This window comes from Cebus imitator, unplaced genomic scaffold, assembly GCF_001604975.1.
Source record: "Cebus imitator isolate Cc_AM_T3 unplaced genomic scaffold, Cebus_imitator-1.0 Scaffold199, whole genome shotgun sequence".
Taxonomy (NCBI): Eukaryota; Metazoa; Chordata; class Mammalia; order Primates; family Cebidae; genus Cebus; species Cebus imitator.
Genome location: NW_016107514.1, coordinates 3,349,647 through 3,365,219, shown reverse-complemented (window position 1 = coordinate 3,365,219; position 15,573 = coordinate 3,349,647). Strand labels below are relative to the sequence as shown.

The 15,573-nt window shown below is 35.3% G+C and overlaps 1 long non-coding RNA gene across 1 annotated transcript; it reads left to right on the top strand.

Moving 5' to 3' along the window:
- Positions 1 to 8,134: 8,134 nt before the first annotated feature.
- On the top strand, positions 8,135 to 13,618 carry LOC108317250. The gene is made up of 3 exons (XR_001830662.2): positions 8,135 to 8,182; positions 10,786 to 10,906; positions 12,191 to 13,618. It is a non-coding gene; the product is annotated as an uncharacterized LOC108317250 (long non-coding RNA).
- The last annotated feature ends 1,955 nt before the right edge of the window (positions 13,619 to 15,573 follow it).

The following is a 15,573-nucleotide window of genomic DNA, read 5'->3' as shown; positions in this document are numbered from 1 at the left end:
AACGGGGAATAGCTCATATGTTAATAGACTAAGTTAAGCTTCCCACTTACTAAGGAAGAATCTAAGTACCACTTCATTCACCTTTTCCCAGATTTCCATTAATATTCCCAAACAATATACAAAAAATACATAAAAGCACATATCTACAATGTAAATTAAGGTTAGCACACAATATGCCAGAGTCTAGGGCAAAATTTTACTATATTGCATTAAGCAAGACTCAAACAACAGAATCATGGGTCACACCCCACACTACAGTATGTCTAGGAGGAAAGAATTAGGAAAACATTTTGATTTACTACCACCAACTCTCTCTAGCTAACTCATTCATTTTAAACTTCCATCTCTATTACCCACCAGGGACTGAAACTGCCAGTAAAAAATACTACCCACATCCAACGAGGCAAAGAAATTTTAAGAAAAAAATACTCCAGGCAAGAAGAGAGAAAAGTCCTCAAAGAAATGTATCCTAACGGGTCTCATCTTTTGTGTACAATATCTAGACCACAAAGAACTGCTTTCTTTACAAGCTGTAAGAGCACGGCAGGTAAAGAGAATAATACACGTCTCTAGCCTCAGCTAAAACAGTGGCCCTGAATAATATTACATGTAATTGATGAGACTCTTTCCGTTAGAAATGAGAGAAACCTGAATCATCTCAAGCCAGAGGGAAGTTTATTGGCTCAGATAATCTATACTGTGGAAAGAGCAGAGGTGATGCTGGCCTCCGGGGCAACACATCCAAGTATCGCTCCTCCTTCCACCCTTTCTCTATTTTTCCTTCCTTCTTTCCTCCCTCCTTTCCTCCCTTCCTGCCTTCCTTTCTTCCTTCCTTCTTCAACCACCTTTCTTCCCCTCTCCTCTTTTTCTCCCCACCTTCTTCTCTCTGTCCCCTCCTTCATTGCTTTCTGCATACCAGTTCTATTCTAAGTGCAGACAGACATTCCCCACAGAGTAGGGAAAGAAGGCTTCCAGTGGCCCGGTACTCAGCTCCTAAGGGCTCAAACAGCAGAAACAGCCTTCACCCGCTCTATTTTAACCTTGAGAAAGAACACAGAGCAGCTTGGCTTGGGTTACATGCTTACCTCCGTGGCACGAGAGAGAGTAACATGACCAGCATGGCCTGAGTCACATTTCTCTGTCTCCATAATTGGAATAGGAGGAAACGAATAAGCAAAGGAAGCAGGAAATGCTGTCAGAGGAAAGAGTAAAAAGTAATGGATATGTTTAATATAAATGTAAATATTTCTGATGCCTATCAAGCATCAGAAGTTGTGCTAGGTCAGTGTTAACTTCCTTAGGTAAAGCTTTTTTTGTTTGTTTTAATTTGTTTTTACAGTTTTATTGTGGTAAATTGAAGTGCAATCAACTTCACATGTTTAAAATGTGCAATTTGGTGAGTTTTGACACATGTATACACCCTTGAAATCATCACTGCAATTTACATAATGAACATTTGCATCTCCTACAAAAGTTTCCTCAAGTCTCTTTGCAACTTACTCCTCTCCATACCACTTACCCAGGAAACCAGTGACCTGTTTACTGTTACTAAAGATTAGTTTGCATGTCCTAGAATTTTGTTTCATTGGAATTGTTTTTGGCCTGGCTTCCTTTGCTTAAGATAATGAGTTTGAAAATCCTTGCATTTTGCAAGGCCAAGGTGGAAGGGTCACTTGAAGCCTGGAGTTGTAGACCAGCCTGAACAACATAACAAGACTCTGTTTATACAAAACAAAAACAAAAACAAAAAACACTAAAAATTAGCCCGGTATGGTGCCATGCATCTGTAGTCCCAGCTTCTCAGGAGGCTGAGGCAGGAGGATCACTTGAGCCCATTTCAAGCCTGCAGTGGGCTATGATCGTGCCCCTACACTCCAGCCTGGGTGACAACGTGAGCCCCTGTCTCAAAAACTTAAAAAGAGAGAAAATCATCAGTGTAGTTGTATACATTAATAGTATGTTCCTTTCATTTCTGAGTTGTATTCCATTGAACAAATAAAGCGTAATTTGGCTATGTATCCAGCTGCTGATAGACATCTGGGTTGTTTTCAGTTTGGCCTGTTACAAAGTTGCTATGAACATTTATGCACAAGGTTTTATATGGACATGTGCTTATGTTTTTCCTGGGTAATTACCTAAAACTGAAATGGCTGAGTTGTTTGGTAGGTGTATGTTTAACTTTTTAAGAGTCTTTAAAATTGTTTCCACCCATTTTTACATTCCTGACAAATTCATTTTATAATCCCAGCAGCAGTGCACGAGATTTCCAGTGGGTCCATATCTTTACCAGCACTTGGTATAAACAGTCTTTAAGTTTTAGTCAATCAGTTGAGTGTGTAGCAGTATTTCAATATTGTTTCAAATTACGTTTACCTCATGATTAATGATGATGGGTATCTTTTAATGTACATCTCATCCATTTTTGAACTGCACATGAAAGTCTTATTTAATTGGGCTTTTATTCTTAGTTATAAGAATTCTTTCTATGTTTTGGATATCAGTTATTTGTCCAATATATATGTTGTAAGCATTTTCTCCTACTTGTGGTTTACCTTTCCATTTTCTTTTTTTTCCTTTCATTTTATAAGAGATGGGATGATCTTGCTCCAGGCTGGAGTGCAGTGATATGATTATAACTCACTGTAACCTTGAATTCTTGTAGTCTCAGCTTCCCTAGCAGCTGGGACTCCAAGCACTTGCCCAGCTAATTTTTTTTTTTAATGTTCTGTAGAGATGGAGTCTTGCTGTGTTGCCCAGGCTGGTCTCAAACTCTTGGCCTCAAGTGATCCTGTCATGCTGGCCTCCCAAAGTGCTAGGATTACAGGTGTGAGCTGCTGCACCTGGCCCTTTTTCTTTTTCTTTATGGTATATCTCAAAGAGCAAAGTTTCAATTTTTAACCTTTGATATAGTCAAATTATCAAATTTTTTTTTGTATTTCATGTTTTCAGTGATCTACCTAAGAAATTTTTGCTTAATCCAAGGTCTCAAAGATTTTCTCCTGTGTTTTCTTCTAGAAATTTTATGGTTTTGGATTTTATATTTATTAGTATGACCCATTTTCAGTTAATTTTTGTTTATGATATGAAGAGTTTCGATTCATTTTCTTTTTTAATACAGATATCCAGTTTTTCTGACACTATCTGTTAAAAAGATTTACTTTCTTACATTAAATTTCCTTGACATCTTTGCTTAAAATCAAAGGATAATATATGTGTAGGTTTACTCATAGAACATGGAAGTAATAAGTACCATTGGAAATCATCTACATTTCAAGCATACTGTTTATTCTGTTCCATTAGTATGTGTGCTAATTTTTTCACTAATACAAAAATGTCTCAATTACAGAGAGCCTTGGTAAGTCCTCCAACTGTCCTCCAACACTGGCCATTTTTCCAAAATTGTTTTATCTATTACAGCCCATTGCATTTTAATTTATATATTTCTTATAAATATTATTTATATGTAACATAATAACATAATAAATAAATATTAAATATATAAATATTAATAATATAATAATTATTATAATATAATTGTATTATTTCTTTTTAATATGTAGATATTTTGTAGATTTTTTAAAGTGATTAAAATATATTAAATATATAGTTAAAATATATAAATACATATTAAATATAAATATTATAATATTTATTATAACAAATTGCAAGCCCAATTAAATAAGACTTTCATATTATAATAATTACATTGCAGGTCTAGGTGTTGCCCAAATCAGTGAGGTTAGTCAGCTGATGAGCAGCAATAATAGGAGTTAGCTACAAAAGATATCTACACCAACCTGTCAAGCAAATCAGCTGCTGCTTTATTCCTGCATTCCAAATCTTACATGAAAATATCTTTATGGTTGACCCTAACTGGAAATATACAGGGAAGGGAACAGTACATCCTTGAAAGTTGACACCTTACAAAACCACCCCAGTCCGTTCCTTTTCAACATGCCATCCATACATATCTTTTTAAAACATACTTAGTTTTCAAATATAAATAAGCATAACATTGCTTTCAACCAAACATGAGCCACACAGCAAAATAAAGGTAATTCTTTCCCCAAACGTAGATGTAAAGACCCTTCTTTTTCTGAGATCGTTTATCCTCCTTCCAGCTGATTAACACTCTTCATCTGATGTCTTCTAAGTCAAACACATAGCTACTGAGATAAAGTTAACTAGCTAGAAAGGAGAAGAATGAGAGAGGGAAAGAAAATAAAAAATATTATACACATGACTATAAGAATGAGGAATAAATACTCATAACTGTTACAGCACTCAGACCTCTAACTGGTTACATGGTCATAGCTTGGCATTTGTAACTAAATTCTTCTACTACCCGTTCTACATTTCCTTTGCCCTCAGGAAGTACCTCAGCTGGTAATGGTTCCTTACCTGGTGAGTAACCAAAATTTCAGATCCTGAAGAGTTTGCTCATTAGTATTCCTGTTTGAATTAAGTTTTTAAATTTCCACTGACTTTAATCTCAGAATCTGAAATTACTAAACAGTGCCCCAGGCGATATCCTGCATTCCAGACATACTGCTCCTTATCCCCATGGTGAAGTAGCAACCTAATTGTCCCTTAATGATTGTGATCAGTCATCACAGCTAGTATTGTAATAGCTTCTTTGCCTGTTGGCAAATACTTGAGGATCCTATGGTAGCCAGGTGACAATCTCAACTTCCAGCTCAATGCAATTGTAACCTCTGATAGAAGCTTTCCTCATTTTGGAATTAAGTCCTCTGGAGTTTAAAGCTGCAGGAACAGAAGGCACACATTTTTCTTATGGATCACTAGAAGTCATAGTAAGACGTTTCTAATCTTTGATTTCTAGATTCTTGGGTTGGGAGGAAGCAACTGATTTAGAGCATATATTGCATCCTGGAGGAAATTTCTCTGACCACCTAACTGATGCTATAACAAAGTCTTTAAAAGGCGACTCCACCAGCTGCTTCAGAATGGTAGAAAACAGAATAAGACCAGTAAATTCCATGAGCCTGGGCCCACTGCCACATTTCATGGTGGCAACATGGAATAGGCTCCTTAATGGAAGCAATGCTATGTGGAATAAGGCATTCTGTAAGTTCATGGATGTTGGTTTTGGCAGAAGCATTACAGGCAAGAAAGGCAAATCCATATCCCAAGTAGTTGTTTATTGAAGTGAGAACAAAGCATTGCTTCTTGCATGACGGAAGTGGTGCAATGTGATCAACCTGCCCCCAGGTAGCTAGTTCCTCACCCTGGGGAATGGTGCCATATTGAGGGCTCAGTATTGGTCTCTGAGATAGGGTACCCATCAGTGGCAGTAGCCAGGTCAGACCTGGTGAGTGGAAGTTTATGTTGCTAATTCTGTGCATAACCTCCATCCTTGGCACTGTGGTCATTTTTTTCATGAACCCATGAGGCAATGACAGGGATGGCTGGGGAATGAAGCTGACTGGTATCCATAAAAATGTTTATCCTCTTCACTTGATTATTCATTCCCCCTCTGCTGACATTGCTCTATAATAAGCATTCAGAGGGAACGTAAAACAGATTCACATCTTTACCTTTTCTGTCAGGTGCATTTACTTGCCCCTTCCCTTGAGGGCTGGCATTTATACCACCCTGAGAGTGAGAGCCTCCTTAAATGTTGTGCCCTGGGCACCTCATTTGTCTCACCCTAATACTGGCTCAGGTTCATGTCTCCCAGTCCAAATTATTAAAAAACCAAGCAAATTCTCTTTTAGAATTATTAGTGGTAACTTCGTTTTTTTAGAAATTGAGGACAAAGGGAAAGATGTCAAAAGACTAAAGAGACATACTATGGATCAATTATATGCAGAAATTTCAGGAACCATCCATTCACTCATCCCTTTACCTAACATCTACTGCATTTCAGCCTAGGAAGTTTGGGTTTTATGCAGAAGATAGTAGGAAACCACTGAAGAAATTCAAGCTATTTTAAATGGCGCTATAATGCACGATTTTCCCCTGCCAGGAATGTTCCACTCACTTGGCTGGCTTCATTGTGTCATTCAGATCTCAACTCAAAGATTGCCTATTGAAGTGGCTTCCTTGAGTTCCCCATTTTAAATAGCAACATCCTCCCCCATAGTGAAGTTATCATATTAATTTATATGGTTGCCTTCATTGCATTTATTAAAGTCTAGCAGGTTTTTATTTCATGAAGTTCAACTGGAATATGACGGGTTTTTTTTTTCCACCTAATGCCTATTTCTCTTAGAAGATTATTTCATGCCATTCACAAATACAAGGCTGTTCACATCTAGATTCTGCCTAGACTTAGAGTGGGCACCGCTGGTCCCATATTCAACTTCCTTCCTTCTTCTCTTCAGGGGGTTGCACTCTCCTTGATGGAAAGAGAGCTATTGGTGAAAATGAAGAGATCAAATAACGAGGCCATTGTTTGTTCTCTGAATGGTACAGACTCGTTTTCTGTTGTGGTTGGCAGGAAGTGAGGAAGAAAATGCTGAATTTATTCTTGTTGCAAGAATGTAACATTTATTCTTGCCAATAGCTTTGCTCCATTTCTTCTGACCAAATAGCTTTAGGCTAGCAATTGCAATTCCAATTCAACTCCACTGATTTTTAAATACTTTATGGAAAATTATCTCAGAGAATTGTCTCACTTTTGAAATAGGTTGGCTGGCAGTTTTGGTCTTTTTATTTTACTCTTAGCATCATTATAGGTATTTTAGGAAGAGGTTAATGGGAATCAATTAAGAGCTATGACCTAGACAACATTTAAATCACCACATATAACCCTTGGATTTCTTTTGTATGTGCTGTCAACCTCCCCACATATAACCCTTGGATTTCTTTTGTATGTGCTGTTGGCTACTTAAGAGTATGTTATTTGTTGCTCCTATAAACACATGAGGATGACTTTATACTTATGCCAATTCAACTTAACTCTGTAGACTGGGTTTATTGTCCCAACCTGTTGAGATCTCTTTAGAATCTGTTTCTGTCAGGGTTTTTGTTTGTTCGTTTGTTTTATTCAATTATATGCAACTTTATATTTTCTGAGATGCAAAAGGCTATGTTTATGATTAAAAACTTTAAAGTGTTACTTACCTCATTTCTTTGTATATGTTTAAGAAAATTCTAATTGAAAGATGACTTTCATGAACACACGTACTTAGATATCTTTGATTAGAATGCGATTTACAAGCATATTTACATACTTATATATTTAAAGTATAACTTAATGTACCGATCTTAAATGTAAGATTACTGAATTGTCGTAAAGTGAACCCTCATGTAGCTACCACCTATTAAAGAAACATCAAATTGCCAGAACCTCTTAGCTTCCCCTTTACTGTCTCCCAATTACAAATGCTAGTTTGTTCCTCAAAAGTAACTATTATCCTGACTATGAAACCATAGATTAGTTTTTCCTGTTATTAAACATCACATAAGCGAAATTATAGGGTACACATTCTTTTGTATTTGGCTTCTTTTAGTGATGTGTTTGTGAGTTTCACCTTTGTGGTTGCACATATCAGTAGCTAATGTATTTTCATGCTTTTTACTATTACATTATATGAATACACCACAACTGACTTATCCATTCTGTTGAGGACATTCATTTGTCCCCAGTATTTAGCTCTTATAAATATTACTGCTATGCACATTCTTATGCACACAATTTTTGACATATACCTAGAAACAGAATTACTGGGTCTTAGAGTATGATTGTGCTAAATTTTAGTAGACATTGACAAGGTATATGTAAAAATTCATACTCCTACCTACTGTGTATCCAAGCTCCGGTCATCTCACAACCCATTCACTTTTTTGCTTTATGTTTTTTAATTTCAGCCATTCTGATTATGTAGTGGTAACTTAATGTAGTTTTAATTTACATTTCTGTGGGTTTTTTAAATACTTACTGATTGATATGATTTGGCATGTCCCCACCCAAATCTCAACTTGAATTATGTCTCCCAGAATTCCCACCTGTTGTGGGAAGGAGCCAGTGGGAAGTAATTGAATCAGGGGGGCAGGCCTTTCCTGTGCTATCCTCGTGATATTAAGTCTCACGAGATCTGATGGGTTTATTAGGAGCTTTTGCTTTTACTTCTTCCTCACTTTCTCTTGCTACCACCATGTTAAGAAGTGCCTTTCTCCTCCTGTCATTCTGAGGACGCCCCAGCCAGGTGGAACTGTAAGTCCAATTACACCTCTTTTTTTTCCCATTCTCGGGTATGTCTTTATCAGCAGTGTGAAAATGAACTAATACGCTGATTATTTGGATTTCCTCTTTTGTGAATGTCTGTTGAAGTATTTGTCCAGTTTTCTTTGTTGTCTGTTAAGTCTGTTGAATTCTTTTCATACTTTGTAGATGAATCTTTTGTCACTCATACATATTGCAAATGTCTTCCCCTACTCGGTGGTTTACATTTTGATGAAGAGAACTTCCTAACTTTAATATAGTTTATTTCATGTTTTAGTTACTATAGTTTTATAACAAGTGTTAGTATTCATTAGTAAAATTCCTTCAACTTTGTTTTCTTCTTTAAAGTAGTTTTGAACAAAAATGTTGAAATCTTGTTTAGTTGTTTTCTTTGTGCATTTTTAACCCAATAGGTTATAAGTTATTTTTAGTAGCTTATAGTTTATATCATCATTTTTTACTAGAAAAATGATCTATAAATTGTGAAATTTGCATGTTTGTGATAAAGTATCTCTTTCTCTGTTTTCTTCTGTTAACTATAAAATCCCTCCTGGCCCTAAAAGGAAATAACAGCATTTCTGGTATACTATGACCCATGCTCAATCACATCAGGCAATTGGGAGAGTTTTAATTCACTCTTTAGACAAATAACCCTCTTTGAACATTAGAGGATCATAAGGACTTCTGCTTTTAATAGATGGTCTTGATGATCCAGAATTAATTGTTTTGTAACCTAATTGTTTTAGTACCAGTACTAAAAAGAATACTACAGCATTTTGCTTTTTAAATCCACAAAGTTCTTCTTGACAGCAAAATAGAATATTTTGTATTTCTAATTGATGTCACTCCTTTATACCTAGTCCTTTACAGAAATGCAGAACAAGTGATCTGCCTATTCTCCATCTTACCACCCAGACACTCATAAAATCTTTAAGAGTTTGTCTCCTCTCAGTCCTCCTGTGACCTATTTCCAATTACCTTTGCTATCTTTAAAATGTGATAATAAAAACTAGACTGTTTTTTCCTGTTTTGAAAGTAAGAGAAGGGCTATTTCTCACACTTTGAAATTAACATTTTTCGCCAAATTTACCTTTCCAGTTTCGTATTGACTTTTTAAAAACAAAAGGCCTCAAGACTATCTCCTATTTAGCTATGATCGAGGGAAGGAGATTGGCCCTCACTAATCAAATAGCATTTTCCAAAGGTGTTCTCCTCACTGGAGTGTTTAACCAGAAGTTATCTGACCATCAGCCCGCAATGGTGTAGACATTTTAGATATGAGGTTGAGCAAGATATCTTCTAAGATATCAACTAGGATCATTTGATACCCAAGATATTTCTTGCTAGCATTTCTTTAGCGTCCATTTATATTTTCTATTGTCAGTATTTATCTTTTTTCCCTATTCTATATCTTCTCACCCCTACGATACAATCCATTTTAAAGTTCTCTTGGCTTTACTCCAAAAATACAAACTAAACGTTTCTTCATATTCATTGCTTCCACTTTGGTGCAAGCGACTGACCTCTGCTTCCTTGGACCATTGCGGAGTTTCCAGTCTCCCAACTTCACTTCCTATGCACCTCCTCACTGCACCACTCCCCATTGTGATGCCGGAGTTGGAGTGATCCTACAGGAACGTAAAGAGGATTGTACAGCTTCCATGGTTTTCACTCTGGAATAAAATAAAAAATAAAATATAAATGTCCTACCATGGCCTTTTCTCTTCTCCAACCTCACCTGCCACTACTCCCTGTTCACGAAACTCATACTCGGCTTCCTTTTTCTCAGACACACCTAGCTCATTCCTGTTTGAGAGCCTTCGCAATGGCTATTTCCTCTTCCTGAGTTCACGTTCCTCTCGTCTTTACATGGCTGGTTCCTTCTACTTCCTCAGATCTTGGCTCAAATGCCAACTCTCCAGTGAGCCCTTCCTGACCACCTGATCAAACTACACACCACTATTGCCAGTTGCTTCCTATAGCATCATCCCATTTAAAACAAATAGTTCAACTTATCATCATTTGAAATATCTTGTACATTTATTGTTTCATTACTTTTGGTCTTCTTCCAGGAGAACAGGCAGTTTCAAGTTCACAAGAGCTCTCCTTGTACCCCAGGAGCCTTAGGCAGAGCCTAGATAAAGAAACTTTGCAATCTATGTTGGCTAATTGAATGAGTGAGCTAATAAATAAGTGAATGAGTGAGCTCTCTTTACAATATGCCTATTCTTGTTGCATTTTTTTTCTAGTCTTCTTCCTAATTCCAACTTGTCTTTGTAAAACAACATTACATATAACTTACACTTATAGTTTGTTGAGTACATAACTGTTAAGGCTTCATCCTGCTTTGTGAATTCCAAATCTATTTCTACACAATCACGCGAACATTATATTCAGCATATGTTTTAGATTCTTTAATCTTTGATTACCTGTATTGCTGTGAATGACTGGCTGGCTTTGCCTGTTATTTGTTGAAATACCAAAGATACTTTCTACTTTTTCTGTGATTGAAGTAGTATCTGAAATTTCTCTTTTAAAAAATTGTATTCTTAAGTTCTCTTTTAAGAGTGTAAAAATTTTTCTTATCACTACAGAGGAAAGAAAGCCAAGTAAATCAAAAGGAACAGAAACTGGAAATATGCAGGCATACTTGTGGCTGGTGTTATTCCACTACTTGTACATCATGTGGTTTACCTCAACATGTGGAAAAATACAGTAAGTCCTTCGTTGTGCCGGGTATAGTTACAGTATCATGTAACTTAGGTAGCTTATTCTTTCTTGCAAGTATTTTATTAAACACAAAGTATGCTGTAATCTTTTTATGAATAATTAGTATCTATTTGCTTAAAAGAATTTTTTTAACATATAAAAGCTCTTTTTTTAAAAAAAAAATTTATTTTTCTGCCTTCACCTTACCTCAACCAAAAAAGTTCCAACCCCATATACATGGAGAAATGCCTTTAGGCTACTCAAAGTCATTTATTCATGGGACAATACAGAGTATGTCAGACCTGTCCATCAGGAAAGACAAAACAAAAACAAAAACAAAAAAATCTGAGCTACTATTATACCAGGTTTGCTTACCAGAGAAAATGTTTGACTTTTCTACTCTAGATATCTCACTGTCTGAACTATTATTGGGGAGGAGAAATTAATGTGTATAGTGTATCCAGAGTTTATGACCTACATATGATGTTCTTCAGTATAAATTTTTTAAAAAATTGTTCCCAGAAATCAAAACTAAATAGTTTTGATTTAATTTCTGGCATTTCAATAGTTCCTTGTCAATTTTACTAATAAGCAAAAGAAACATTTCCTTTTGTATTTAGTCTTGAGAACATAGAAGATCTTAAAGATCTATTTGCTTAATTTTTCTTTGGGAATCTTAAGTTTCATAGGGGCTTAATATTTGTAATACTTTTGGTTGATCCTAATCTAAATTTTAAATTAAGACAATTTGAAAAATATAGACTGAAATTTTTTCTTACTCCAAAATTTGACAGTTCTTTTTATGTATAATTTCAAAATAATTGTTTTATATAAAAATGTGTTGGATATTAAATCATATAATATCTATAATATAATAATTATGATTCATATTATGGTATATTTTAATTTTGTTTTTATTTGTACATTTAATCATGTAAGTCAACAAAAATAAAAATACTCAACAATATTATTCTATATTAAAGTTAAAGATAAATAGCTATTAACTCTTTTGAGCATCTATAATCACTTGAAATGTTTTTAAAAGTGAGCATCCAGTTGGTTAGTGTACTATTGGTCATCACCTATGATTCTTATTCTCATCATTTATGCACATGCTTTCCTTTTTATAACCTTTGTCTATCATGGACTCTTTAGAGAAGTTACCGATTTTTTTGTTATTTCCACCTTCTTTAATTCATGATTGTAATTTTTCTACCAGAGGAAACTTACTTTCCTTTTTTTAACCTTTTCATTATATAAAATCCTGTTAAAACTTTGTTTCCTGGCCAGATGCAATGGCTCACACCTGTAATCCCAACATTTTGGGAGGCCAAGGCAGGAGGATCACTGGAACCCAGGTTTTGAGACCAACATGGCAAAAACCTCATTTCTCCAAAAAAAATAGAAATTTGCTGCATGTGGTGGCACACATCTGTGTTCCCAACTATTCAGGAGGCTTAGGTGGGAGGATCACTTGAGCCTAGAAGGCAGAGGTTGCAGTCAGCTGAGATCCAGCCACTACACTCCAGCCTGGGTGACAGATTGAGACCCTGTCTCAAAACATGCAATAAACAAAACTTTGTTTCCTCCAGAAAACTATTGTAATTGTGACTTAGAGAAGTACCTATTTGAAACTTATCTGAACATGATCTTAACATTATATTTATTTGACTTTTTTCGTCTGTCCAGTTTTCTTCATGAGTTTATTCAGCCACCTAAAGAAATTGAAAACTACTGTACTTAGATAGAAATCACATTTCATAATTTGCTTATAATTCCCCCTAGGCCTTCTGCATTTTATGCATATTGAACATTATACAATTTAATGAATGGATCATTGGAAAATCTCTCATTATGTACACAATTACAGATGCAATGCATTTTCATAAGTTATATAATTGTTTTATTTAGTGTTACAGTTAAGGCTGAAGATTGAGGCCTGTACACACTAAACTATTCTTTATATAATGGTTTATTAAAATGCCCTTTTAAATTATATAACTTTCTGCATTGAAATTGGTTTGTCCTTACTTAACAGATTTAATCATTAATAACCATAAAGAGTTTCTCTCGCTGAAATCATTAATACATTTACTTATATAGAGATAGATAGATGCTGGAATATACTTATTAGCTTATGAATAACACAGTTACATCACATTGACTCATTTCAGAAATGTCAGTATAAGTCACAAAATAGTTTGTGAAATGACTATGGTATGCTTTTGGCTACAACACTGAGTCTACTGTGCCTGAGGAAATTAGACTCTGAGGGGGGAAAAAGAAAAATTCACAAAATCAAATTTTTAGCACCAGGGTTGCTGCGAGCACTACCCCAGAGGGTGCCATTTGTGGCAAGGTCTATGGAGTTAAACAGTGTAGGCTATGTGGTTTATATGGCAGCCCTGCAGAAACCAGAGAGTATACAGAAAGATATCATAAACTTTTGAACTTTAGTGCCACTCCTCAGTTAAGTGGTCTTCAAACTCTTACGGATGTTTCGTCAATCTGATATAATCCGAGATGTTAGAATGTACAATGGTCCTTACCAATCATTTTATTTGGTAGAAAAGAAAAATAAAATATAACAATGAAAAGTAAAATTACATATTTAAAATACATATACATAAAATAGAATTAATAAAGCACAAAATATATGACAAGCATCTAAATATTCAGTATTTTTCATAGTCTAAATTTTCTACTGCTATACTGTAACCATTAAAATTATGTCTTGCTTATAAAAAAGGATTACATCTCAAAATGAGAAAACATTTTGTAGTGATATTTCAGTCTCCAAATAAGACCATCATTTATGGAAGTTAAAATTAATTACTTTTGCTAAATTAATATGGATTATGAGCTTTCATTTTAAGTATATGTTCTGTTTTTTTATGTAACGGTTTCTTTTAGACATTATTCAACCACATAAAACATTGAAAATCAAGATTTATTGCCTAACATTATTTTTAAAATGCTTTTTAACATAAATCCTTTTTATAAGACTTTGAGGCACAGGGAAATAAACATAATATTTACTTCATCAACATCTTACTTGGTTAAATGCAAATGAAGGAGTAGACTGTATATATTTGTATAACATAGCCTCTTTGTATTTATAAAGTTACATGGAAAATGCAACTAGTGCTGCTATGGTCTGAATGTTTGTATCCTTCTGAAAATTCACATGTTAATACCTAATCTGCAGTGTAATAGTACTAAGAGCTGAGGTTTTTAGGAGGTGATTTGGTTCTGAGAGTAGAGCCCATATGAATGGCATCAGTGCCCTTACGAAAAAGCTCTGAGGAAACTTGTTTGCCCTTTCAACATGTGAGTACTGAGAAGGTGTCACCCATGCACCACATAGTGAGGTCTCACTAAAGACCAAATCTGCCAATGCCTTGATCTTGGACTTCTCAGACTCCAGAACTGTTGAGCAATACATTTTTATTGTTTATAAACCACCCAGTTTAAGGTATTTGGTTATAGCAGCCTAAACAGACTGAGACAGGTGGGAAAAGAAGATGCATAGGCATACACACCCACTGTGATAGTTAATTTTATATGTCAATTTGATTGGGCTAAGGGATGCCCAGATAGTTGGTAAAACATTATTTTCTGGGTATGTCTCTGAGGGTGTGTCTGGAGATTAGCATTTTAATTGGTGAACCAAGTATGCAGATGGCCCTCTCTAACATGGATGGGCATCACTCAAGCCATTAAGGGTTGCAAAAAACAAAAGGCAGGGGAAGGGCAAATTTGCTCTCTTTTCAAGCTAGAAATATCCATCTTCTTCTCCTGTCTTTGGATATTGACACCCCTAGTTCTCAGGCCTTCAGATTCAGACAGAATTACTCCACCAGTTTTCTTAGTTCTCCAGCTTGCAGATAGCAGAACATGAAACTTCTTGGTCTCCATAATAGTGGAAGCTAATTTCCATAATTAATATATATTAATTTATATGCGATACTGTCACTATGACAATAGTATTATAAATAATAATAGATCTTATTTATTAATGAGATACAAATATATCTCAATTAATTCAGTTCTGTTTCTCTGAAGAACCCTGAGTAATCCACCCACTTTAGCCCAGTTTAATGAGCCAATTTAATTAATCAAGAATAGAAGACATATACTGTCTGTCTAATTGCTCAGATGCAGCTATAGGTAACCCAGACCAGACAGAAAAACATCTCTCAGAATCTGACAAGCTCAGTAGTTCTTCTGTTTCTTCTCTTTTATACTTAGAGCTTACATTTCCATTCTAGAAGAACTAAAATTATAATTTAAGAAAATATTACCTAGGCCACAGTCTCCTGGAAGGAGAAAGAAGAGTCATCTGTGAGGCATATCCAAAAAACACCTCTGCCTCTAGCTTTTCTAGCATTCCGAAAAGCTCACTTTCCTGCATTCCCCCATCATCCCCACACCTTTGCCTGAGTGATTCACACCTTGTTTAGTTCAAGGGCCATCATCACAACTCCACTTTCTGAAATATAATATTTGATACACACAAAAATAACATTTTTCTCATTAGAAATTAACAAGAATATTTTGCCATTCGTAATTCTTAAATGTGTGGCTTTGTGAATCTTTCCAAATCCACGTAAGAGTCAGATGTTGCTGCAATCCCTCATTTTCATTCTTTCCTGGCTTCTGATGTGTGTCCT